This window comes from Pseudophryne corroboree, chromosome 2 (assembly GCF_028390025.1).
Source record: "Pseudophryne corroboree isolate aPseCor3 chromosome 2, aPseCor3.hap2, whole genome shotgun sequence".
NCBI classification, from domain to species: Eukaryota; Metazoa; Chordata; class Amphibia; order Anura; family Myobatrachidae; genus Pseudophryne; species Pseudophryne corroboree.
This window is the reverse complement of record NC_086445.1, coordinates 894413359-894440768: the sequence shown is the minus strand read 5'-3', so window position 1 is coordinate 894440768 and position 27410 is coordinate 894413359. Positions and strand designations below refer to the sequence as shown.

Sequence of the window (27410 nt, the reverse complement as noted above, 5' to 3'; positions counted from 1 at the left end):
GAGCTTAATAAATCTGCCCTTATGTGCGGTGTAATGCGAATAAGATTATACTTATCTGTGGCATAATTTTAATTGGGAGTGCTATTGTGTGACCACACCCTTTCCTGTGAGACCCTCGTCCCTATATAAAGTATGGGAATTAGGGCACAAATTTATTGTTTGTAGGGAGTGCCAAAAACCCTAGCACTGGCCCTGGCTCCACCTAATGGGAGAGGGGGTTTATTTGGCCGGGGATAAGAGTTCCACCACCTCTCTAGGACCACTTTAAACCTTGATCCAGTCTTTTTACAAAGTACAGTATGTCAAATCTGTATCTTTATCATCTTTCATCCAATAGAAAAGCAGTGTTTGGAAAGTTTATATGAAAATTAGTTTCTTTATATTGATAACTACTCTAACACTTTTCTGCTTATGGTTTATGTTTGTTGTGGAAAAAAATGAGCAGATAGCACATTAATAATCCTCTTTATTGATGCAGAACAAAGACAACCTAATGGAAGGCGAAAACATGACATGACCAAATATATCCAGGGAAAATGGATAGCAAATAAATTTGTGTAATGCAATCTTATCAAGAGCATGCAGACAAGCCTTCCCTCAATCCATTGCTTTTATGCCAAAGTCAAGTCTGGAACTGTAATGAAAATTTAATTGACGTCCTCTTATTTGGCATTGGATAGCGTATGTGAAAACAAAATGAAAAATGTGACTGTAACCAGCTTTGCTTAAAGTCAAACAGTATCCCGCAAGGAATGGAGCCATCTCTGTTTTCTGTAATCATTTGTGACACTGGAATATCATACTACTCTGAAATCTGTACAACACATTGAAAAATGGAGCATCTGAGAAAACTATAAAAAGCTTTATTTTAGTCCTTTAACAAATGTGTCTGTTTGTCATTGAAGGCAAAAACAAGAGGAGGCATTTACGCTGCAATTAAGATCGGGCAACAGAAATCAGGACACCCATGTGGACAAGTTTTTAGTCTATAATTTCCACTCATTTCTTCCGTCTGGGTGCCAGGGGAAGTAAAATAACTTTTTACCAGTAATACTGTTAATGTAAGTGCAACAGAATTCTACATTCTGGCTACAGGAACATTCCGAGTTGTGGATTTGTATGGAGAAAAAAAAACATTCCATTAGAAAACCAAAGCACAAAAACAAATTGTTGCATAGTTTATTTGTTCAAAACATATCTATAATGGGTAGTAATGTTACACATAAGAATGTCAATGATTTTTTTTGTGACAACACCTAACCTATTCTAGCATTGGGTTTAGTGGATAGGCAATACTTAGTTTAAATGGGTTGGGTTTGGGTGACCTGCGTTTGTCACCATTTGTCATACTGATAAGCTTTAACAGTTTGTGGGCCATAATTATTAAACTGTGAAAATCCCTATTTCCAATAGTTGTTTGTACGACTAACCCTCTCTTATCCAGCAAATGACCAACACTTATCTATCCAGCTAATGTCCATCACCAGAAGTTGCAGATACTGGGCTGAGTATGTAACATTCCTTGGGTAAACCACAAGATGCTGGTGGCTATGCAATGCAGAGATTAAATTGGAGTAGAGACCTTTTTGGGGCTCAATTCTTGGTTGGACACTGCAGCGCCTGTATGTGTGTCTTTTTCCAGTATTACTTCTGCAAATACCGCTGCAAGCCCTTTCCTGGTGTACAAGTGTAAGGCCAGGTACACATTAGGCGTTATATTGGATGATATACTGTATCTTTCCGAAGTGAACTATATGTCCAGTGTCGGACTGGGGCATGAAGGGCCCACCGGGGGGATGCTGTTCTAGGGGCCCATGCTTAAGGGTGTTGCCAGACTCCAGTGGGGCATGGACAGCCACCACTGAGGTTTGTTTAACCATTACAGAGTACATGTTCTGTGCCCCTTGGTAAATATATAATAAACCATATTCTTGTGAAGTATAATGTAACACATGTATAATGCATAATTGAAGTGCACTAGGATAGAGTCTGGAACCTGATCCCCAGAGGAGGAGGAGGGCCCACAGGCAGTGGGGCCCACCGGTGGTTTACCCTGTGGGCCAGTCCGGCCCTGTATATGTCATCCATATTGCACAGTGTGTACGCTCAATTGCACGTTCGTCATTAGCGGGGTCGACCCATCTGACGTGCTGCACATCAGATGGGACGACCCTGCTGACGACCGCATGCAGATGGATGCGGGATGTACCACTATGTTGCGCAGTCATACACTGAATCATGCAGTGTGTAAGGCTGTGCAATATTTTGCTACATCGGCCGTGCTATTGGCTAAAAAAACACATTGTCCTAGTATGTGTCCCACCTAAGTCTGAATGTGCAACGACTGAGATGCCCACTATCAGTGTCCTTAGACACTCCAATACCACTTGCTGCATCTTTAGATGCAACCATCAGTCTCACCAACAAAACAACAAAAGCAAACAGGTCTTACTGAAAGATACAGTATGTTTTAATGAAAAATAATGTAAACAAGTATTCTCCCAGATATGCTTTCACATATATATTGTTTCCTTCTAAAATCTGGAAAAAATCATATCGAATGGACAATATTTGGGCCTGTTGTGAATTGGTTTCATCATGCAGAAACACCAAGTTGATGTAATTAAATATTTACAACCTAGTCATACATTATTTGCAATGATTTTTTAAAATACAATTTTTAATCAAATGATTCACATATTTACGAGAAAACTTCAATTGGGCTCTGTTACTAGTTTAGAATCTTCAAGTAAATACTAAGCCCTTCGGCAATTGGGTATTGATTTAGTCTGGGGGAGAATGCTGCAGTTGGTGGGCTATGTATAAGCACTTTGGCAGAGTTGCAAAATACACACAGTTTATCCGAGTGCCTTGTCTTACTGGCATGGTTCTAAATGAATAACTATACACCTTTCCACTGATCGTTACTTCAGTTCCAGGCTGGATTAATTCAGTCCATGGCAGCAAGCCATGTGTCTTGTTACTACCGTTTTAGAAAATGAGAAAGTGAAATGGAACAATGCTTTTCTAGCAGACTTTAGGGGTAATTCAGACCTGATCGTAGCAGCAAATTTGTTAGCAGTTGGGCAAAACCAGGGCCCTCATTCCGAGTTGTTCGCTCGCAAGGCGAATGTAGCAGAGTTACACACGCTAAGCCGCCGCCTACTGGGAGTGAATCTTAGCTTCTTAAAATTGCGACCGACGTACGCGCAATATTGCGATTACAAACGAGTTAGCAGTTTCAGAGTAGCTCCAGACTTACTCTGCCTGTGCGATCATTTCAGTGCTTGTCGTTCCTGGTTGTCGTCACAAACACACCCAGCGTTCGCCCAGGCACTCCCACCGTTTCCCCGGCCACTCCTGCGTTTTTTCCGGAAACGGTAGCGTTTTCAGCCACACGCCCCTGAAACGCCGTGTATCCGCCCAGTAACACCCATTTCCTGTCAATCACATTACGATCGCCGGAGCGAAGAAAAAGCCGTGAGTAAAAATACTTTCTTCATAGTAAAGTTACTTGGCGCAGTCGCAGTGCGAACATTGCGCATGCGTACTAAGCGGATTTTCACTGCGATGCGATGAAAAATACCGAGCGAACAACTCGGAATGAGGGCCCATGTGCACTGCAGGGGGGGCAGATATAACATGTGCAGAGAAAGTTACATTTGGGTGTGGTGTGTTCAATCTGAAATCTAAATTGCAGTGTAAAATAAAGCAGCCAGTATTTACCCTGCACAGAAACAATATAACCCACCCAAATCTAACTCTCTACACATGTTATAGCTGCCACACCTGCAGTGCACATGGGGGGTCATTCGGAGTTGATCGCTCGCTAGCAACTTTTTGCAGCGCAGCGATCATCTCAACCGCAGCTAAACTGTGCATGCGCGTCGTACGAGTACAAAGCGGTTCGTTGCTGAGCGATGGATTTAACGAAGAATCCATTCGCACAGCCGAACGCACGGTGATTGACAGGAAGAGGGCGTTTATGGGTGTCAACTGACCGTTTTCAGGGAGTGGTTGGAAAAACGCAGGCGTGTCCAAGCGTTTGCAGGGCGGGTGTCTGACGTCAAATACAGTCCAGACACACTGAAATGATCGCAAGGGCTGAGTAAGTCTAGAGCTACTTAGAAACTGCACAAAATTTTTTCAGCACGCTTGGCAGCACACACGTTCACACAATTGCAAAGCGAAAATACACTCCCCCAGGTGGCGACTATTTGATCGCAAGCCAGCAAAAAGTTGCTAGTGAGCTATCAATTCAGAATGACCCCAATGGTTTTGCCTAACTGCTAACAAATTTGCTGCTATGATCAGGTCTGAATTACCCCCTTTGTTACTAACTTTTCTCAAAACATATAACCAGTGGCAGCTGCTGGGCTGCAGTGCCGACCAAACAGTGGGGGGGGGGGGGGGGTAGGTTTGGGCTTATCACATATAAATATGAATGCTATGCTGTATGTAATATATGTGCTAGCTGGTTTTCCCGGGGATCGGGGTAGAGTTGTGTATATTAAGCTGCCACGTGGCACCTGGGAGGCAGCAGCGTTAGGCTTTACTCTCCTTCTAAGCCTGCTTCCAGATACCTGTGAAACTAGCCAATAGGAGTCTAGGGTGGGCTTTGAAGGAAAGTGAACCCTAATGCTGCTGAGTTCCGGGTGCCACACAGCAGCTTAATGCACACAGCGGTGCCGATTCCCGGGCTAACCAGCCAGCACATATGTTACATACAGCATAACATGTACAGAGTAATCAGATTGAGTTTCCTACAGTGTGCAAATCAAAGCAGCCACCAATTTGAGTTAACACCAAAAACTTCAACAGTAATCCAAAATACAGTACATAGGAAACAGACGGCGCTATGGACATAAGCTAAACGATCCTTACTCCCCTGTATTTCCGAGCTTCTGATGTCTTTTTGAGCAAATCTTCAGGCATACATGCGGGGAGAAAAAGAACAAGCAATAGTATAATACTGTTATGTAGGCTAATAAAGTCTATAATGTGTCTGGCACCCAATATGGATTTCAATGTGAGTGTGCAGACTATCCACCACCTTGTAAAATCACAATTACTGGAGTAGCCCCCCACACATTAAACTCACAGCCTAAAGCTGATATGCAATAACTCATAGGGTTCTTTTAATCTCCAGGGTAATATCACCACCAAGAATAATAATAATGCGACGGTGGTGCCCCCTCTGCAATAAACTCACTGTGCTCACTTGTGTTGCATGTAATATAAACACTCCAAGGCCGATTCCTTAATGGTCCAAGTATTCAGTTGTTTTATTAACACATTCAGTCGACGGTGATAAAGTGACATACAATTTATTCCACAAAAAAGGAGTCACTTTGACAAAATAAAAACTTTTAAAGCAAGATGTTTAAAAAATGTCTATTTTTAAAACATTGGTGGGTCTCATACCAAGATGGAGGAAGTCCTTTCGTAGATGTTATGGATCCAATACAAAGAAAGTCTCTTCCCACCTTAAATGGCCCTACACACTTGCCGATGTGTGCGGCCGATATGAACAATCTTGTTCAGTAATGAACAAGAAATTGTTCATATCGCTCAGTGTGTAGGCACGAACGATTAACTATGCGTGGCCCTGTGGTCATTCGTTGATGCCGGGTCGTTTATGCCTGCAAGCCAATATGAACAATATCGTCCATATTAGCATGCAGGGCTATGAGGCCGAATGACGGGGGGAGTGAAGAAACCTCACTCCCCCATCACCCACCCCGCCACCAGGTCATCCGCCGTCCATATCGGTTGTTGGGCACCTCAGCGGCAAATCTTCAAATGTGTAGGGGCTATTTGTTATCAATGGTGCAACAATATGCCTCTAATAAAAGCATGTTTTCTCCCAGCAGCGAATTTCTCATTATCTCCCTCTCTGGCTACTCCAGCCACCAACCGAGGACAAGTATGCGTACAGAAATGCCCCCTTTTTCTCCAATACCTACCTTTAAGATTAATACCTACCAAGATACTTATCTCTTTATTTTCCTTGTTCTATTTTCTTTGTATGTATCAGATACATAGCTCCAAACATTTATTTATGAGTACAAATGATTTGCACTCACTATCTAATGTTACAACCATGTATCATATATCCACATTGCCAATATGAGTATTCATGCAGATGGGGTATCGATCAACATTATTAGCCCAGCTTTAACATGGGTGCACTGTGATTGGATGAAAAGCTCATGCCGCTAATTGAATCAACTGAGGAGGGCCGTGATTGGCGGCCCTCCCTGTTATAGCACAGACCTGGGTGGTCTGTGGTTCACGCTACCTGTGAACAAATACTTGTGAAACGTACATTGGGAGAAGTGAATGCGGTCACGTAGGGCGTGCACACGTGATTGGCAGAGCCGACAGGAGACGGACCTGTCAGTCACTCAGTCCACACCGTGCCTCATTCAACAAAGCAGGAAATGGATGTGGATGATTATACAGCCACACTGTGCCACACTGTATGTTAACATACCCTCCAACTGTACCTTTTTGGCAGGTACAGTACCTTTTTTTATGGTCTGTACCTGCCAAAAAGGGCTTTGTACCGATTTTTGACTCTAAAAATGAACATTAAAAGTATAGGAAAGGGGACGCGACCACGTCCCCTTTTGCCCGTGGCCACGCCACCTTTACAAATTTGTACCGGTTTTCATGTGTAAAATTTTTGAGGGTATGTGGTAATACAATTATACCAGAGGGCGGTATGGCAAATTTAAATTTTTTTATGCAGGAAAACGGCTGTGTGGCATTAGTCCATATTGTGTTATAAAAACGATGATCTAAAGCAGGTAGAACATATGGCAGTGGTTGCTAACCAATGCTAGGGCACTGAATTGGCCAAAACTTAAGTAGCACAGGCTGCTCTATTTGAATGCTCCCAGCCACCTGTTACATTGAGTAATGGTAACAATTGTTACAGATACTTTTTAACATAAAAGACAACTGTTACACTGGAATATTGAAGGTACTAATGTGTAATTTCTGCATGATTGGTTCCAATATCTTATCTAACGCACAAGGCCAAATCTATCTTCACACAGCTATATGTATTGCTCTATACTTAAAAAACCTCATTATATTCTATGAAACCTAAATGTGTGTTCACTTTGTTTCCCTGTCCTCCTTTTATATCGCACGCTAGATGAGTGAATTGATAATTTCCCTGCGCTTTGAGTTCATTGTATCAAGGAAAATCTCCTCAGTACCATAGTGCTTGATATCTCTCTCTTTTCTCTGGCAGGGTCCACAGGTTATCCACAGGATAACATTGGGATATGCTGGAGCGTCAGTGGATTGGCACCAAATCGATCACAAGCTTTGTGGCCTCCCAGGATGCACCGGGCTCATCCATATAATCTTGCCCACTGACTCAGTCAAATCAGTTTTTTGTTTGGTGCGGCAGGAGTCGGACCATGGTAAACCCAGCACAATAAGTCTGGTAAAACAAGGAAGCAGTGGGCAACTAGAGGGCCAACTTCGAAACCAGAACAGAAACCGTCAGCCTGATGGTGCGGGCCTCCACTTGGGGGACTCCAAGGTAGGGGGCCGTCTTCTTCAGTTTGCTCACATATGGCAGCAGTCGACAACAGACGCTTGGGTGCAAGAAGTGGTATCTCTGGGTTATGTTTTCCCATTCAAAAAGCAGCCTCCTCGAAGGTTTTTTGTACCAGCCCGTCTCACATAGAGGCTAATGCCAGGGCACTGCAAGAAGCAGTTCACAAATTGCTTCAGTCCGGAGTAATTATTCCAGTACCTCCGGAACAACGGGGGCAGGGGTTTTACTCCAACCTATTTTTGATCCAGAAGCCCAATGGGTCGTTTGACCCATCCTCAATCTCAAAATGTTAAACAAATACATTTGGGTCCCAAAGTTCCATATGGAAACATTACGTTCCATAATTTTGGCCATGTAACCAGGGGATTACATGGTATCTCTGGATATACAAGATGCTTACCTGCATGTGCCGATAGCATTGTCTCATCAGTGTTACCTCAGGTTCGCTATCCTCCAGCAACATTTTCAGTTCCAGGCCTTACCCTTTGGGTTAGCCACAGCCCCCAGAGTATTTACCAAGATCATGGTGGTTATGGCAACTTATCTCCGCAAGCAGGGGATAAGAATTTTTCCATACCTCGACAATCTTTTAATCCTGGCACAATCCTAGGAATTGCTCTTGAGCCATCTCCAACAGACAATAACTTGTCTACAGAAACATGGATGGCTCATAAATTGGGCAAAGTCGTCTCTGATTCCGTCGCAACGGATGATTCACTTAGGGGCTGTACTGGATTCAGGTCTGCAGAAAATAATTTTACCTGTGAAAAGATATCCAAGGTGCAGTTAATGACTTGGGAGTTGTTACACAGTCAAACAATATCAGTTCACACGGCAATGCGAGTGATGGGGTCAGCATTCGACATGGTGGAATATGCACAATTCCACTCAAGACCTTTGCAACATCTGATTCTGACCAGATGGAATGGAGTGCATCAGACAATAAAGAAACAAGTGATGGTACTTCCAGTAAAGGTAAAAAGGTTGTTAGCCTGGTGGCTACAGACATCCCATCTAGACAAGGGGAGACCCTTTTGGATATTAGATTTGGAGATCCTGACAACAGATGCCAGTCTTCAGGGCTGGGGAGCAGTGTCTGGAAAATTATGGTTCCAGGGACAATGGACCAAAGAAGAAGGTTGCCTGCCAATAAATCTGTTGGAACTACGAGCCATATACAGGGCACTAATTCAGGCAAAGGACATTCTGCAAGGAAAACGAGTCCAGATCCGCTCGGACAATGCAACGGCAGTAGCATACCTCAACCATCAGGGAGGAACTCGCAGCCAAAGAGCAATGAAGGAGGTAAGTCAAATACTAAAGTGGGCAGAACTCCACTTTCCAGCATTGTCCGCAGTGTTCGTTCCAGGAGTTCTAAACTGGGAAGCGGACTTTCTCCGTCGACACACCATTCAAGCAACCGAATGGGCTCTACACCCGGAAGTATTTCAGACACTAGTAGACAAGTGGGGGTTGCCAGAGAGAGATCTCATGGTGTCCCGTCTGAACCACAAAGTTCCGGCATACGGGTCAAGAACAAAAGACCCCGGAGCGATCCTTGTGGATGCACTGTCAGTGAAATGGGACTTTCATCTGGCATATCTGCTTCCTTCAATCTCCCTGCTACCCAGGGTGGTGAGGAAAATAAAACAAGCAAAAGGTGCCGTGATTCTAATAGCTCCGGCTTGGCCCAGAAGGCATTGGTACATAGATCTGCAGAGGATGTCGTTGGATGCTCCGATTCTGCTCCCTCAACGTCCAGATCTACTAATGCAGGGTCCCTGTTGTCACAGGCATTTGGATCGGCTGTCTTTGACGGCATGGCTGTTGAAACCTCTATCCTAAAATCAAGAGGTTTTTCACAACAGGTAATTCAAACAATGCTTAGAGCAAGGAAACCTTTGTCTGCTCGCATTTATCACTGAATATGGCAAGCCTATACTCATTGGTGCAGTGAAAGAAATATGGATCCAAAATCTTTCAGAGTATCCAGAATCTTAGATTTCCTTCAGGCAGGAATGGATAAGGGTTTGAAGGTGGCTTCCTTGAGAGTTCAAGTTTCAGCATTGACTGTATAGTTCCAAAAGAAAATTGCCACTTTACAGGATGTGCATACTTTTTTCCAGGGAATGCTGCGCATTCAACCACCTTTTGTTCCTCCTGCAGTGTTGTGGGATTTAAGTCTGGTTCTCAAGGCCCTTCAAGGGGCTCCATTTGAACCACTTAAAAAAGTGGATCTTAAATTGTTAACAGCTAAAGTACTCTTCCTACTGACTGGATGTCAGTCAGACATCCCCTGCTGCAGCTCCATTACTCCCCCAGCGGCGCTGTATACTCCCGCGCCCTGCTTGCCGGGTAATTACAGCAGAGGCTCCAGTGTATTTCTGGTCAGTCACACACACTCGCCGCTGCCCTCCGGGATCGTGTGGCCGCAGGTACAATGGGAGGTAAGGGGTCTCTTTGGCCCGCTGTTATCGCGATCCGGCGCGGCCGTGGTCACTGTAAAGGGCAGCCGCTCCACTAGCCATCGGGACACAGGGCACAGGTGGGGGTTTTTCTCTCTAAATAAACCTCTTTTTTTATTTAGCCCGCAGTGCCCAGTGGGGAAGCCAGCAGGGGGATAAGGCCTAACCTGTAGCCTCTCCCCCAGCCCCAGGGCGCCATTTGGGTAAATGTTCCCGCACTGGAGCTGCATAGCTCTCCCTCACTCCCTGTCAGCCGCCATTACACAGAGCTACGCTGTTCCTGGGACTGCTTGGGCAAATCCTCCTCTGTAAAGCCGCCTGCTCGCCAGCGCTGTGCATTTTACAGGACACTTAAGTATTCCACCTGTCAAGGGACAGTGTTAGTTATGAAAGAGTGCATACAGTCAGGGTTGTGGGGCACAAACACCCTGTGATATACTTCCAGTACTTACTGTGTTTTGTTATATCTATTGTTTACATATAGCTATATTGAGTATTACTTTGTATTGCTAGTCCAGTGCAGTTTTATTGTTTGGTATAATTTCTGCATTGTCCTATTGTGACTATATGTGTGTGTGCATGTAGCTGCTGCATGGCTGCCATCTCGTGTATTTCACTCAGCTTGCTACTCCTATATTCTATAAACTGAGGGGGCTAAGTGCATCAGGTATGTTAACTGATATAGGTATTTCACAAGATATACTTACTGTGTATTTTTCTTTGTGATTTATAGTCACAATATATCTCTGGGATTCCCGGTTTGTGCTGACACACTACACCGGGAGTTCTTGCTAGGTATATCGCTGCTAATATTGTACTAGATTGCCTGACATTGAGCTTATCATTATGTCAGCTACACGGGGTAATGGAACTGGGGCTTTTCCCACATTGCGTGGTGGTGATGCTGCAGTCACTTTTGAGGAAAACATAGCAGCAGAGAGTTCAGGTTCAGGTGGTTCCTTACCCCCTAGTGGGTCTGTAGCACCGGGGGCCACTAATGACCCACCTTGGGCTACCTTCCCATGTTATTGAATACGCTGGTAACAAAACTTATGCCCCCTGTGGGACCTCCTATGCCAGTGTAGCAGTTTGTGGTCCCTACAGTCAATCCGCTGTGGGCGGATCAAATCTCACAGTTACAGCACTTGAACCGCTCGCTGACTAAAAATAAGTCTCACTCTCGCCCACCTAAGACTAAGGCGTCTTCTAAACGGGCCGCTACTTCCTCACAATCCACTGCTGTTCCGCACACATCCTCTGAGGAGGATGGTGCATATACTGACACCACAGACACTGACTCTGATGCTTCTGATTGGGAAGGAAAGTCACTGGTGGATGTCTCTGATTTGATTGAGGCTATCAGGTTCATTCTTCAGGTCTCTGATGAACCGAAGCCTGCGGCTGTCTCTAAAAATCCGGACAGATTTAAACGTAAGAAGGTGGTTAAACAAGTTTTACCTCATTCTCAACACCTGCCCGACATACGTCAGGAATCCTGGGAAAATCCGGGAACAAAATTAACGCCGCATAAGAGACTGTTGGCTCGCTATCCTCTCTCTGCGGAGCTATGTAAAAATTGGGAAACTCCTCCGCCTGTAGATTCTCATGTGGCCCGCATGGTAGTTTCCTCAGCTCTGCCAGTTTCTACCGTCACCTCTCTGAAGGAACCGACGGATAGACGCGTGGAGGGTTGTTTGAAATCGATTTACACCCTAACAGGGGCTGTGCATAGGCCAACCATTGCAGCAACTTGGGCTGCTGAAGCTGTTGAAGCATGGACTCAGGAGCTGGAGGCGGAGCTACCTTCCAACGCTTCTGATCATGCCAGACAACGTCTCTCATATATTGCCACGGCTTCTCTTTACCTAAAGGAGGCGGCTTCCGATGCTGGGGTGCTGGCGGCCAAGGCTGCCACTACGTCTATCTTGGCTCGACGTACCCTTTGGTTGAGATCCTGGTCGGTGGATCTAAGAAAACCCGGGAGATGCTTCCTTTTAAGGGAGACATTCTTTTTGGCGAAGACCTCAATAAGATTGTGGCTGACCTGGCTTTTGCTAAAACAGCTTGCCTACCTAGTACGGCCCCTTCCACACAGAAGTACTTTCCCTCTGCCCTTTCGTCCTCCAGGTAAAGCAAAAGGTCAGGCATACCCGAAGCAAGCTCATACTTCCAGACCTGCCAAGCACAGACCAAAGCGGGCCTGGACTGCCCGTCAGCCTGCGTCCAAAACGGACAAGCCTGCCGCATGATGGGGCGGGCCTCCCCCTGGGGGATCCCAGGGTGGGGGACCGGCTTCTAGGTTTTGCCCAGGAATGGTTGATGACCACTTCCGATGCCTGGGTAAGGGAAGTCGTCACTCAAGGTTACGCCGTACCCTTCAAGAACCGTCCCCCTCACAAGCGCACGCAGGGGGGGTTTCTGAGTACCCAGAAACCCCCCCTGACAGACCAAATTATTATTATTTTTGTAAAAACCCGCTGCAGAGTCCTGCAATTTAAGCCCCACCCCTTTTGGATTTGGCTCCACCCCTTTTAGAGACCCGCGAACCGCGGGTTGTACACCTGTTGTGGGCTGGCTGTATGTCAGCTGCAGCTGCTGTTGTCTCTGATGCTGCCACAGTCCTTACATTCCGTGCTGCTTCTATTCACTCAGCCCACTGCCTGATACTCTTCCTTCCTGGAGGAAGGTACTGTATTTCAAGCTTAGATTAAATCACAAATATACATACAGCATGCAGTAATATTTTATGTTTATATATATATATATACATCCACCAGATCCGGCACTCCTATTGTCCCAGTGTAGAAACTTGCCAGGTGCCCTCCGTGACGGCCGTGTTGCAACGGCCCACAATATCCACACACCACTCGGCGGCACTCCGGACAAATAAAATGAAGACTACAAAGTCATCTTGGATTAAATCCAAGATGACTTTGTAGTCTTCATTTTATTTGTCCGGAGTGCCGCCGAGTGGTGTGTGGATATATATATATATATATATATATCAAAAAATGAGGCGGCACTCAGAGATTTGTTGAAAAGCAAACAGGTGTGTATTCAAATCATCACATCAACGTTTCGGGGAACAAATCCCCTTCATCAGGATGAACAAACAGTGCAGAAAGTGAAATATATAGACAGACTCACCCAAGCAGACTTCCCACTGCACATCACCGCAGTCCCAGCATACCTGGCTCCGCCTCCCTCACTTCCGGGTATGTCACTTCCTGCGGAAGTGACAAAACGGGTCCCTGGCTGGCAGGGCCGGTGCAAGGTTTATAGGCGCCCTAGGCAAAGCTATACAATACCGCCCCTGCCTTCCCCGATACCCTCCCCCAGCTGCTCACATATACACTTGACTTTTCAAATTATTATTAGATTTATTTTTAGATTAACAACATAAATTATTGCAACAATAAATAACATTGTAACAGTAGTAACATTGGCACTTTTTACAGGGCATGTACTGGAAGAAGTGCAACAATAAATAACATTGTAACAGTAGTAACATTGGCACTTTTTACAGGGCATGTACTGGAAGAAGTGCAACAATAAATAACACTGTAACAGTAATAACATTATCATTTTATACAGGAATTGTACTGGAAGAAGTGCAACAATAAATAACACTAACAGTAATAACATTAACGCTTTGTACAGGAAATGTACTGGAAGAAGTGCAACAATAAATAACACTGTAACAGTAATAACATTAACATTTTGTACAGGAATTGTACTGGAAGAAGTGCAACAATAAATAACACTAACAGTAATAACATTAACACTTTGTACAGGAAATGTACTGGAAGAAGTGCAACAATAAATAACACTATAGTAGTAACAGTAATAACATTAACACTTTGTACAGGAAATGTACTGGAAACAGTGGGGTAAATTTACTAAGATTCGTATTTTCCCGTTTGAGGTCAAAGTTCAATCACGAATGACATCGCAAGTGTAAATTTGCAACTTTTTGAATTTATTACGGCTAATTTACTAAGCTGTCGTATTCTGCATTTTCCGTTTTACCGATGTCGATGTCATTCGTTTTTTTTGGCAGTGTTTTACGTGAGTGACTTGTAAAACACTGCCGACTTTAATACAATGAATCTCGGCCGGATCTGAGAGATCCGTGCTGGGCTTCATTGTGCACCTTGTAAATAAAAAAAAAATGTTTAAACTTAAAAAAAAAATTGCGTGGGGTCCCCCCTCCTAAGCCAAACCAGCCTCGGGCTCTTTGAGCCGGTCCTGGTTGCAAAAATATGGGAAAAAAATTGACAGGGGTTCCCCCATATTTAAGCAACCAGCACCGGGCTCTGCACCTGGTCCTGGTTCCAAAAATACGGGGGACAAAAAGCGTAGGGGTCCCCCGTATTTTTGAAACCAGCACCGGGCTCCACTAGCTGGACAGATAATGCCACAGCCGGGGGTCACTTTTATACAGCGCCCTGCGGCCGTGGCATTAAATACCCAACTAGTCACCCCTGGCCGGGGTACCCTGGAGGAGTGGGAACCCCTTAAATCAAGGGGTCCCCCTCCTCCAGCCACCCAAGGGCCAGGGGTGAAGCCCGAGGCTGTCCCCCCCCCCCCCATCCAAGGGCTGCGGATGGGGGGCTGATAGCCTTTGTTGAAAGTGATCGGCTGGGTGCTCCTGTACTGTCTGACAGGCGGCACACGGCAGTGTTACAATGTAGCGCCTATGCGCTCCATTGTAACCAATGGTGGGAACTTTGTGGTCAGCGGTGAGGTTACTTTCGGTCAACCGCTGACCACAAAGTTCCCACCATTGGTTACAATGGAGCGCATAGGCGCTACATTGTAACACTGCCGTGTGCCGCCTGTCGGACAGTACAGGAGCACACAGCCGATCAGGAGGGTGCCACAACGTGGCGCTCCCTGATTGGCTGAAGAAACCCTCTTAGACATAAGTCAGAGGGGGTTTCTGGCATTCGGGGAAAGGGGTCCCATGTGAAAACATGGGGCCCCTTTCAGTTCGAGGTCGGGTGTCCGTTTTTTTATTTTGACAAGTACGTGGATTACAAATGGATTACAAGCAGAAGAGCCTTCTACCCTGGATTTTGTGAGTATAATTTTTTCAACAGGTACACCATGGATTCTACATGGAGAAGAGGACCGACCCTCGTGTGAACATAAGGTAAGTATGTGTATATGGTGGTGTGGATGTATGTATTAAAGTTATACTTTCAAGGTGTGTGTCTTATGTCTTTATTGGGGTATTTTTTTAGTAGTAGTACTACAGGTACCAGTGGGCCCGGATTTCCGCCGCATGCTGGTACTTGTGGTTCTCCAAGTACCAGCTTGCGGGGGAGGCTTGCTGGGACTTGTAGTACTGCTACTAAAAACAATATTCAACACTTTCAACAAAGGCTATCAGCCCCCCATCCGCAGCCCTTGGATGGGGGGGACAGCCTTGGGCTTCACCCCTGGCCCTTGGGTGACTGGAGGGGGGGACCCCTTGATTTAAGGGGTTCCCACTCCTCCAGGGTACCCCGGCCAGGGGTGACTAGTTGGGTATTTAATGCCACGGCCGCAGGGCACTGTATAAAAGTGACCCCCGGCTGTGGCATTATCTGTCCAGCTAGTGGAGCCCGGTGCTGGTTTCAAAAATACGGGGGACCCCTACGCTTTGTCCCCCGTATTTTTGGAACCAGGACCAGGCGCAGAGCCCGGTGCTGGTTGCTTAAATATGGGGGAACCCCTGTCATTTTCCCCCCCATATTTTTGCAACCAGGACCGGCTCAAAGAGCCCGAGGCTGGTTTGACTTAGGAGGGGGGACCCCACGCATTTTTTTTTTACAAATTCAAACATTTCTTTCCCACCCCTTCCCACTGAAAAACATGCACGGATCTCATGGATCCGTGCATGCCTATCCAATCACGGTAAAAAAAAGCAGGTCTGTTTTTTTTTAGCACTTTTTCACGAATTGTATTTCAGCACGGCAGTGTTTGGCTATTGTCGGCAGTGTTTGTGATTTGCACTTTTTAGTAAATTCCCGATTTCTACCAAATTGCAGGCGTATTTGACCGATGGTGTATTGATTCGTGATTTTTTCCTAGGACTTCCAAAATATTACGAATGCCCTCATCACTGCCGTGATTTTTGCTTAGTAAATTACCGAGATGACACTTTGAAGAAAAAACGGCATCTCGGTCAAAATCGGGAGCTTAGTAAATATACCCCAGTGTAACAATAAATAATACTAACAGTAATAACATTAACATTTTGTACAGGAAATGTAGTGGAAGAAATGCAAAAAAAGATTAGATTTTTACTTTCCGCGCTTTTAATTTAGCAAATTTAGAGATAAGCTCTTTCAGATCCACTTGTTGTGCGATCTCATGTTCTATTGACAAAAGAGAGAGACCAACAAGTCTTTCTTGCATCATGGAAGATCGAATATATGTTTTGATCAACTTTAGCTTGGAAAAGCTTCTCTCGCCACTGGCCACAGACACAGGGAGGGTCAAAAGGATGCGAAGAGCAATACATGTGTTGGGGACAACATCTATCAGCTCATTTTTACACAAAAAGTTGAATACATCTTGTAAAGATGTACACTCTGGAACCCGCCTTGCAATACTTTGTAATTCACTGCATAAATCAGAAGCATCAATATCTTTGGAGTCGACATGTTGTAAAGCTTGCTCTAACTTGCAACAATCTTCCATAATTTGTTGTGATGTTCTATTCTGTAAACTGTGAACATTATAGAGGAAGCCAAACACAGAACTAATTTGATTCATCTGCGTGAATCTTTCTTCAACTGATTGCACAGCTGTATCAAGCACAGCAAAATAAAAGTTCACTTTGAACTTTTCCTTAGGATTCTGAATAGGCGCATCCTCTGCTTCATATATGAACTGCTTCCTCTTTCTACTAATGCGAACAGGATCTACTTCGTACTGTGCTGGTATCCCAAGTGCCTCAGCAAGTTCACCGGCCTCTTCCAGTACTTTCCCAAACCCTTCATCACTCCTGCAGTCTACAAGAAACTTCTTTGTTTCATTCAGTTGTTTAATGGCATTATGTATGTCAAATTCTTTTGTCTGAAGCTGTTTGCTTGTCATATTGACCTCAAACAATATACCATACCAAACCACTAGAGAAATGACAAACTTGAAATTAGAAATGCCTTTTGCAAGACCTTGTGCCTCTATTCTTGAGGTGTTGCCAGATGCTCCAGTGAGGGTATTGTCATTATAGATTTCAAATAGGGCATCATAAATATCACCAAGCTGAAAGCGAAGAGGCTTCAAGGCATCAATTCGACTTTCCCATCTTGTTTCACTCAATGGCTTAACCGTAAGACTAGGCACATGGCGCATTAGAACATCCCATCGACGTGTGGATGCTGAGAAGTACACATTCACATGTTGTACCAGAGCAAAGAAAGATGTGGCCTCCAAACAACACTTTGCAGCATCATTCACAACTAAATTGAAAGAATGTGCACTGCAAGGAACAAACAATGCTCTTGGGTTAATATCCATAATTCTTCGTTGCACACCATTTTCCTTCCCTTTCATATTGCTTCCGTTATCATAGCCTTGACCACGTAAATTAGCAACAGGCAATGACCTCTCTTCTAGGTGGTGAAGGATAATTTCTGTCATACCAGCACCAGTTGTTTCCTTTAGTGGCAGAAATCCTAAGAAATGTTCTGTAATGCGTACAGGTTCGCAATCATCAGTTAATGAAGCTATGTTCACAAAGCGAAGGATCATGGTCATTTGTTCAACGTGGCTTACATCGGGTGTACAATCAATAATTATAGAAAAATACTTTGCAACTTGAGCAGATTTAAGAATTTCTTCTTTGATAATGTTGGATAAAAGCTGAATTAGTTCATTCTGTATATCTTTTCCAAGGTAGCGTACATAGGTCTCTTTATCTCTTATTTTACGAATGTGTTCATCCATTACGGGGTCGAACAAAGCAAGATATTCAATAAATTTCAGGAAGTTGCCATTTCCAGCTGTGTGCAATTTTTCATTGGTTCCACGGAAGGCCAGACTTTGTATACCAAGAACTCTCACTAAAGCAATCAATCGTTCAAGGATTTGCTGCCAGTACTTTTCCTTTTGTTTAATAATGCGCATATGTTCTTCATCAATTGTTTTTTTGTTTTTCAATCGTATTTCAAGCTCCTACCAGTTTTGAAAATTGACAAAATGTGCATTACTTCTCTCATGTTGTGACAAAATTGCAGTGATGTTCTTCCAATCTTTGGATCCTTTATCAGCGAGAGATGATGGCGAGTTTGTGTAATTACCAAACAACTTGCAACAGAAGCAAAATACAGAGTCATTTGATATAGAATATTGTAGCCACTGACGGTGCATTAGGTCTCCATTAGGAAGTCTTTTGTAATGATTTGTTAGAAATCTTCTCTTATTGGCATCTTTAGGAAACTTAAACTGCTGAACCTGTTCTGGCCCATGTTCCACCAAAATTTGTCGTAAATCATCATCACACTTTATCCAGGTAGCAGGGTCACTATAGCTGGAGCTACTTTCACTTTGTATCACTTCTTGATCCAGCTGGACTTCACATGATTCCTCTTCAACATCTTCAGTATGGTCCTCTTCAACATCTTCAGTATGGTCCTCTTCAACATCTTCAGTATGTTCCTCATACTCTTTGTCAGCTTGTGAGGCTGTAGACAAAACTGATGTCTCTGTTTCAGTCTCAGGTTGAATCTTTGAAGTAGAGCTACCTTCATCATCCCGATGTTGTGGCCGAAGATAGTTAAGAAATGAACCTTCTTGCTTGCCTTGTTCCTTTTCCTTTTCAGCCCTCCGTTTTCGATACTGTGCACCAGATAATTTCTTTTTTCTGTCTGCCATGGTGGAAACCCAACTGAAAACAAAAACCTTTTTGCTGTTTTCATAAAGCTATACATAAATAACTCCAGATCTCTTTGCAAACTAATCAGCTCTTTTGGATTTCAGTGTCATCTGCATATGCATGATACTCAAATCTATCTCTCCTCCCCAGATTTGTCATAATCTGTATTGGTCAGCATCACTGAATGCCTTTCTGCCATATCATCTTGGATGTTATCTCAGTCACCCTAAAACTTAGGGGCCCATTTATCAAACAATATTTGCAGCTATGTCCCCAAAAACACCAGTTTTTCTGGAGATAGCCCCAAATATTATGTATCTCTGCAATGTATATAGGAGGGACCTCCGATTCATTCCTGCTGCGATCCCTCTATTCCCGCCAGCAGTCGCACCCCCATTCCCGATATTGGTCCCCGCAGCTACTGCCATCTGAAGATGGCGGTAGCCCATTGTAGCCTATGGGGTACACATCGCATTTCTAGCTGGCAGAGGTTCCCCCAGTTTTTGTGCAGTCTAAGCTGACCACACATGCGCAAAGCCCCCAGCAGCCATCACAGCACATCTCAGGGACGGGTTCCTTTCAGAGTCCCTGTCCCTGCCTGTGCTGGATCATACATCCAGACGATATGTATGATCGCATATTGCAATGCGATCCCAGGTGGTAAGATCCCTTCAAGATCGCTTTCAATATGCGATTTATAATAAAGGGGCCCCAAATGCAGCCTACAATGAAGCAGGTGTTAGGAGTATAAACATCTGCCATCTTGGTAGTAGTTATCAAGTAGTATTTAGGCTAGCAAGAACTTGTCTGAGTGACTTGCAGAGGAGCTCTGAATCTATATATATATATATATATATATATATATGCGCAAAAGCCCTCACTCACTCACTGACTTATCACTAATTCTCTTACTTCCCGATATGTTGGGAAATAGCTAAAATGTAACATAGGTTTTCTTCAGGTGGGAAATAGGAAAACTACGTAATTAGAATTTTAATAAACCTCCTCTAAGGGGATGAAAAGGGGGATGACATAATGACATCATTACCGATGCATGCCTTGCGTTGCATGAACGGTAACACACAAACGGACAATCAGATCCACATTTGGATTGTACCTCCAGTGTGTAGAATTGAATAAACTACAAAAATGTTCCTGTCACTTTGTACCGTATATGCTATGGTTTAAGTACAAAATCCGTTTTTATTCATGTGCCCGCATGTTTTCAGCACGGCAGTCAATGTTTTTAGGATGGCACGCAGGTGGCTGGCTCAGGCAGTGTCAGCCTCGGAGTGGAGCGAAGAGCAGTGTGTCATTGGTGCCATCCCCACTCGCTTTGCGTATGCTGCACAGTGAGTGGCTGTGGTGGGGAAATGGGGAAACTCCCGTGCGAAGAACAAGTAGAACAGCTAGTATGTATACTGTACACATATATATCGTCATCTTATTATTTATTTTTTCATAAGTTCATTTTAATTAGTGATGCATTAAAAGAACATTGCATTCAACATAACATTTTTTTTAAATTAATAAATCACAGGAAAAATCTACGTTTATGGTGTGTACACACGGTGAGATATTTTCTTACGATATTGACTATATAGTCAAAATAGTAAGAAAAGTTAGTGCAGATCGCAAGGTGAAAATCACTTTGCGATACCGATTCAATGCAGATACGCGGTTGGCATCGCAAGCCTAGATAGACTGTGCAGGCAAGTCAATTTCGACTATCTCTATAGAAGAAGAGATAGTCAAAATTGACACTTAGCAAAAATCGCACATAGGGGGTCATTCCGAGTTGCTCGCTAGCAGTTTTTAGCAGCCGTGCAAACGCTATGCCGCCTCCCACTGGGAGTTTATTTTAGCTTAGCAGAAGTGTGAACGAATGTATCGCAGAGCAGCTACAAAGTTTTTTTTTGTGCAGTTTCAGAGTAGCTCAAAACCTACTCAGCGCTTGAGATCACTTCAGAATGTGTAGTTCCTGTTTTGATGTCACAAACCCACCCAGCGTTCGCCCAGCCATGCCTGCGTTTTTCCTGGAACGCCTGCATTTTTCCGAACACTCCCTGAAAACGGTCAGTTGACACCCAGAAACGCCCACTTCATATCAATCACAATACGGCCACCAATGCGACTGAAATGCTTTGCTAGACCCTGTGCAAAACGACATCATTCGTTGTGCCCGTACGACGCGCATGCGCATTGCGCCGCATACGCATGTGCAGAACTGCTGTTTTTAAGACTGATGCAGCTAGTGATCAACTCAGAATGACCCCCATAGTCAGTATCGCAAGCACATAATGAGTGTGCTTGCGATACTGACTATGTGCCGACCTAGCCCCTGTCGCATAGTGATAATCGGGCAAAGCCCGCATCTCACCGTGTGTATGGGCCTTTATTATTTCACAACATTGAAATATTGATAAATGGCTCGATTGGCATTTCCTTTATTTAGAATTATACACTTGATAACAACCATATTGGTATAAGCCATTTTGTCCACAATATATTCCTGAAATAAAATAATAAAGTGAAATTCAATGGCCCTCATTCCGAGTTGATCGCACGTTAGCAGTTTTTTGCAGCCGTGCGATCAGATAGTCGCCGCCCATAGGGGAGTGTATTTTAGCTGTGCAAGTGTGCGATCGCATTTGCAGGGGAGCGAAGCCAAAAAATTTTGTGCAGTTTCTGAGTTGCTCAGAACTTACTCAGCCGCTGCGATCACTTCAGCCTGTCCGGTCCCGGATTTGACGTCAAACACCCGCTCTGCAAATGCCTGGACACGCCTGCGTTTTCCATGCCACCCACACATGCCTTCCTGCTTTCAATCACCTTGTGATCGCAACTGCGTTCATTTTCTTCGCAAGGACCCACGCTGCCCGGCGTCCCCCGTCGCCGGTCAACGGCGCGCCTGCGCATTGCGGCCGCGGCGCTTCACAGTTCAGGCCTGATCGCACCACTGCGAACAACTGCAGCGTGCGATCAGGTCGGAATGACCCCCAATAGACGATCCTACGGGATGCAGTTAAGATCCCAAAGGACGGGATCCCAGCGGTTGATATACTGACGCCGGAATCCGGAGGCACACTATAAACCCGGCGCCTAAATCCCGTCGAAATACAGACAGCCGGAATCCCAATTGTTCATCCAGTGGTAGGCATTAGAAGGGGAGTTAGGGTGCAGGTACGGAAAGGGTCTAGTTATGTACCGGGGAGGGAGGGTTAGGTTTAGGCAGCGGGGAAGGGAGGGTTAGGTTTAGGCAGTGGGGAAGGGAGGGTTAGGGTTAGGCACCAAGTGGAGAGGGTTAGGTTTAGGCAGCAGGGAAGGGAGGGTTAGGCACCATCGGGGAGGGTTAGGTTTGGGCACCCACAAGGGAGGGTTAAGATAGGGGGCAGGGGAGGGTTAGGGTACTTTCCAGGGGGCTGTCGGGATTCCAATGGTCGGGACGCCGCTGTCGGTATTTTGACCACCGGCATCCCGTCCATAGGAATAACATATTGAACCTGATCATACAACTCTTCATATAGTTTTATAGATGTCATGGGGCTCATGTAGCGATGAGTGCGCAGATACTATATTATAATTTTATGTTGAATTCAATGGTCTTTTAAAGCGCCCTTAATTAAAATTAATTTATACAAAAAAAAAAAAATATTACTTGAGTGCACACTTTCAAGGTACATTATTTATCAGTCAATCAAATGCATTCATACATATTGTAATTGTGTATTTATTTTAGTTCAGTGTATACAGTATGCTTTATTTAATAATCCAGTTTGGATAAAGACATTTTTATTGTTAACTGTTATATTATACAGAAAGAGCCAGTAGAGCATCCAGCTGTCCACCTGCTAATACTCAATCGCGATCTGGGAGGAGGAGGAGCGAGTAACATGTGGGGGCCCGATCACGGGGGAGTGCGTAACATGATGCAGGAGCCTAATTGCAGGGGGGAGCAATAACATGTGAGATTCCAATCCCGTCGGGGAGATCAGGTAACATGCAGGAGCCTTATTGTGGGTGGGGAGGAGTGCGTAACATGGTGCTGAAGCCCAATCGCAGGAAGCAATTGGGGGCCTAATCGTGGGGGTAGGGGGGGGAAATCAGGTAACAAGATGCGGGGGCAGTGGGTAACATGTTGGAGACTAAATGCACCAGGGGGAAGAGGGAAAAATGATGCAGGAGCCCAATCGCGGGGGGGGGGGGGGTAATCATCATGCAGGAGCCCAATATCCGTGGCACGGGGGAAGGGGGGCAACATCAGGACTGCAGGGAGAAGTTGGCAGAACAGCAGTCAGTGTTAAGGATGCAATGTTATATACATTAAGGAGATGTCCTCCTAGTACTCTCCTGGCCCTGGGTGACCGTGCTCCTGATTGAGGGGGGAGCTGGTAACAAGATGAAGGAAAGGGGGGGGAGGAGGGAGAGAAGAGATGAACCTAGGAACAAGATGCAGGAGGGGGGGGGGGGGGAGAAGTGGGAGCCTAATAGCTGTGGGGGAGCTGGTAATAAGAGGCAGCAGCAGAGGGGGGGGGGGGGGGGTGAAGAATTGAACCTAGGTACAAAATGCAGGAGGGGGGGGGGAGCAGCGGGAGCCTAATAAGCTGTGGGGGAGCTGGTAATAAGAGGAGGCAGCAGCAGAGGTGGGGGGGTTGAAGAAATGAACCTAGGTACAAGATTACAAGATGCAGGAGGGGGGAGGGGGGGAGCAGCGAGAGCCTAATAAGCTGTGGGGGAGCTGGTAATAAGAATAGAGGCAGCAGTGGGGTGGGGGGGGGGGTGAAGAAGTGACCCTAGGCACAAAATGCAGGAGGGGGGGGGGCAGCGGGAGCCTAATAAGCTGTGGGGGAGCTGGTAATAAGAATAGAGGCAGCAGTGGGGGGGGGGGGGGGTGAAGAAACGACCCTAGGTACAAAATGCAGGAGGGGGGAGGGGGGGAGCAGCGGGAGCCTAATAAGCTGTGGGGGAGCTGGTAATAAGAATAGAGGCAGCAGCAGAGGGGGGGGAATGAACCTAGCTAGGAACAAGATGCCGGGGGGGGGGGGGGGGAGGTGCAGCGGGAGCCCAATAGCTGTGGAGGCAGCAGCAGGTACTGTACTGATGAGATGCGGCCCGCGGGAGCAAGTCGCGGGATTGCGGGGAGTGGGGGCGCGAATAACAATTTGCTCGATCTCCCGGAGAGGCGGCGCCCGATGCGGCAGCGGAGCGAACCAGGCCAGCGGGTGACTCCTTCATGTGCTGCGCTGACCTGTCAGTCACTGTGCCCAAATGCAGGGGTGATGGGGGGGACGCCCGCGGGAAACCATCGCGTGGGGGAGCGGCGGGTAGTCAGCTCATAATGTGGGACCGACCGTCACCCGGGACCCCGGACTCAAGAGCGCAGGCGGCAGCAGGCTGCACATTATAACACATTGTCTGTGGGCTATGATCGCAGAGGTGGGGGGGCGGCGGCACGGCAGGGTTGAAGAAGAACTGAACTGAAGTAGCTAGGCGGCACACTCACGTTTGAAGGCAGACAGTCAGACGTGGTGGGCCAGGTGCCAACGAGCTGCTCCTCTTAAAGAATAGGAGGAGTGTGTGTGTTCTCTTCACTTTCGTCTCACTTTGCGGTGCCGCCCTCCAGTGGTCGCCGCCCATAGGCAGCTGCCTAAAGCTGCCTAGTGGTAGCGCCGGCCCTGCTGGCTGGTAACCACGGTGATGTTGTAAACAAAACAGAGGATCATCAATGGGACCAATAATCAGCACTCCGTGACAGAAATTTCCAAGACATTATGTCTTATTCTATATTATAATTCATCAAAAAAGCTTATTTAGAGTAAGACCCACTCTGGGCATAGAAAGTGCATCTAGTGCTTTTGGAAGCCACCTGGCTTAACATTAAAGGTGCATTAAGTAAACATAAGGTAAAATTTATAAAGTGGCTCTGTGTAAAGTGTATTAAAAGCGCTGATTCATATCCACATGAAAATTCCTCCTTAGTGCATTACCAAATTACATAAAAAGCACTTAGTGACATAACGTTAAAAAAGAGAGAACATATAAACATTACACAGATGTACTGACAAGACATAAAAACAATAAAACTGCACCTCTTTTTGTAAACAACAGCAGTACATTTAGTAACAGCAACCACTTAGTGTGAAAACTTGTTCAATATAACTTAGCAGTCATTACTTTCAGATTGATAAACATACATTTTCGCCGTTTAAAGGAAGTGACTAAGGCCCAGTGTCTCATTCAGCCCTTTTGGTCGTAGAGTATCCAATCTATAGATCCACCTAGATTCTAATTGGAGTAATTTTTTGGCTCTGTTACCCCCCCCCCCCCCCCCCGTATGGATTCAGGCACGTGATCTATAATGCAATATTTTAAAGTGGCCATATTATGTTTCCATAACGCAAAATGCCGTGCCACTGGTTGTTCACTGTTACCCGTTTCTATGGCAGCACGAATGGCCTGCCGGTGCTGTGCCATACGGACTTTAAACTGGCACTCCGTCTTGCCCACATAATATAGCCCACATGGGCAGATGATCACCATAGACCACAAACTTGGAGTGACAGGATAAAGGCCAATTAATTGTGTATTTTTTAGCCGAGTGAGGGTGCAGAATAACATCACTAGCTGACATATATGTGCATGTAGTGCACCCTATACACTTGAAACAGCCATTGCCACGACCTTAAAAAGTGTTTGGGGGCTTCATTTTTAAATTTACTCAGGTCTGTTTGGGTGAGTCTGTCTATATATTTCACTTTCTGCACTGTTTGTTCATTCTGATGAAGGGGATTTGTTCCCCGAAACGTTGATGTGATGTGATGATTTGAATACACACCTGTTTGCTTTTCAACAAATCTCTGAGTGCCGCCTCATTTTTTGATCTACATATGGGGGTTGCCAAACCCAGATGGAGGGCACCAGAGTAAGCAAAGCCCTAGGGGGCATCCAGAGTGCCGGCGTTACGCTGTATGGATATATATATATATATATATATATATATATATATAGAGCAAGAAATGATACAGCGCCACTTGTGGGGTAGGGTCTCCGTTAAAGAACGTGAATTTTTTTGGAAAAAAAAATACTAAAAACACACAAAACCTAGTTATAGGTGTCTGCCAACCCTTAAGAGTGCAATACTGGTACAGTACTGCTAAAAAGAGTATAGAGTGGGGGGATAAGGGTACCGGCGACTTGTGTTGTTTACAATGCAATCACTAAAACTTAAATTTATGAGCCAAAAAAATATATAATAATACAAACAAGTTTTTAATAACACATAAAAGTGGAATAAAACATTGACCCCTTGCCTATTTTAAGTTAAGTCAGAACTCCTTACCTTTTACAAAGACCTATATGTTTTTACCAATATTTAGAAAACTTTTTATGTTTTATTCCACTTTTATATGTTATTAAAAACTTGTTTGTATTATTATATATTTTTTGGCTCATAAATTTAAGTTTTAGTGATTGCATTGTAAAACAACACAAGTCGCCGGTACCCTTATCCCCCCCACTCTATATATATATATATATATATATATATATATATATATATATACACACACACACATACACATGCACATATATATATATATATATATATATATGTATATCTATCCAGAAAGTCCACACTCACTGCTCCAATTTGCAACCTGGGCGGTGCTCCATAAGAGATTCACAAGAAATCCAAAAATATATCCGAAAAAAGATACAGGCACTCACCACTTCCTTGATGATGAAAACTTTATTGGTGTGTCTCACATAGAGACAGTTAACAGCATGTCAGCAAAAGGTGTCGACGTTTCGGCTCCATCTGAGCCTTTTTCAAGACTAACAAGATTACAGCAGGTTCTCACCCAGCAGCCCATGAGCAGCCCATGACACACAATGAGCCCTGGAGCACTTTTATAGCAGAGGCATATCACAAACCCTGCCCATCAATCATCCAACAGGAAATAACAAAAAACACTGATATTCAAGTGTTTAACATGTGTAATCAAGGATACATGTGCAGCCAATCAAATGTCCTATAACATCAACCAATTACACAACATGTGAACACAATCACAACCATTTAAAACCAAAAGAACAACCGATAGCGGCTGATAGTCGCGTTACCGGAAGTATTGTGCGTTCCATTGCCAGTGGAACGCACACGTCTATCCGGCAGAAGTGGATTTAGCAGACGTAACGTGCGCTTCACTGTGTATGTGGTAAATGGCAAAGGACGGCTGTACGTCGTTACTAAGCAACCCGACTAACGCCAGTATAAATGATCACATGACAGACCAAAACACATAAGTGAATATGTATTAATATAGTCATAAAAAGTATGTAATAAGGCGCGCAAGCACGGGAATAATTCATAGATGTCTTAAACATAGGGCAATGGCTCCATATTAGTCCTGAGTGCGGAACAAGCATTAACCACATTAAACATCTTCTTAGTTTGATTCCAATAGATGACAAATAATTATTGCATAATGGTTCATGT

General features: G+C 44.8%; 1 protein-coding gene, 1 long non-coding RNA gene and 1 pseudogene across 8 annotated transcripts in view; 1 reads left to right on the top strand and 2 right to left on the bottom strand.

Annotated features, from left to right (window-relative positions):
* Positions 1-2590, top strand: part of LOC135049971 (uncharacterized) — a 106193-nt gene extending 103603 nt beyond the window's left edge. For 3 of the 4 annotated variants that reach the window (XR_010241525.1, XR_010241524.1, XR_010241523.1), the window contains exon 3: positions 479-2590. This is a non-coding gene — a long non-coding RNA (uncharacterized LOC135049971). The remainder of the gene's footprint in view (positions 1-478) is intronic. The other variant, XR_010241522.1, reaches the window with a different exon arrangement.
* EXO5 (exonuclease 5) overlaps positions 1-27410 on the bottom strand; it is a 289903-nt gene that overhangs the window by 193172 nt on the left and 69321 nt on the right. For 2 of the 4 annotated variants that reach the window (XM_063956019.1, XM_063956022.1), the window contains exon 2: positions 4885-4925. The exons of the other annotated variants lie outside the window; for them this stretch is intronic. The gene's annotated coding sequence lies outside the window, so the exon portion shown is untranslated. The remainder of the gene's footprint in view (positions 1-4884; positions 4926-27410) is intronic. 4 annotated transcript variants of the gene reach the window in all.
* On the bottom strand, positions 16327-18912 carry LOC135023449 (zinc finger MYM-type protein 1-like; annotated as a pseudogene).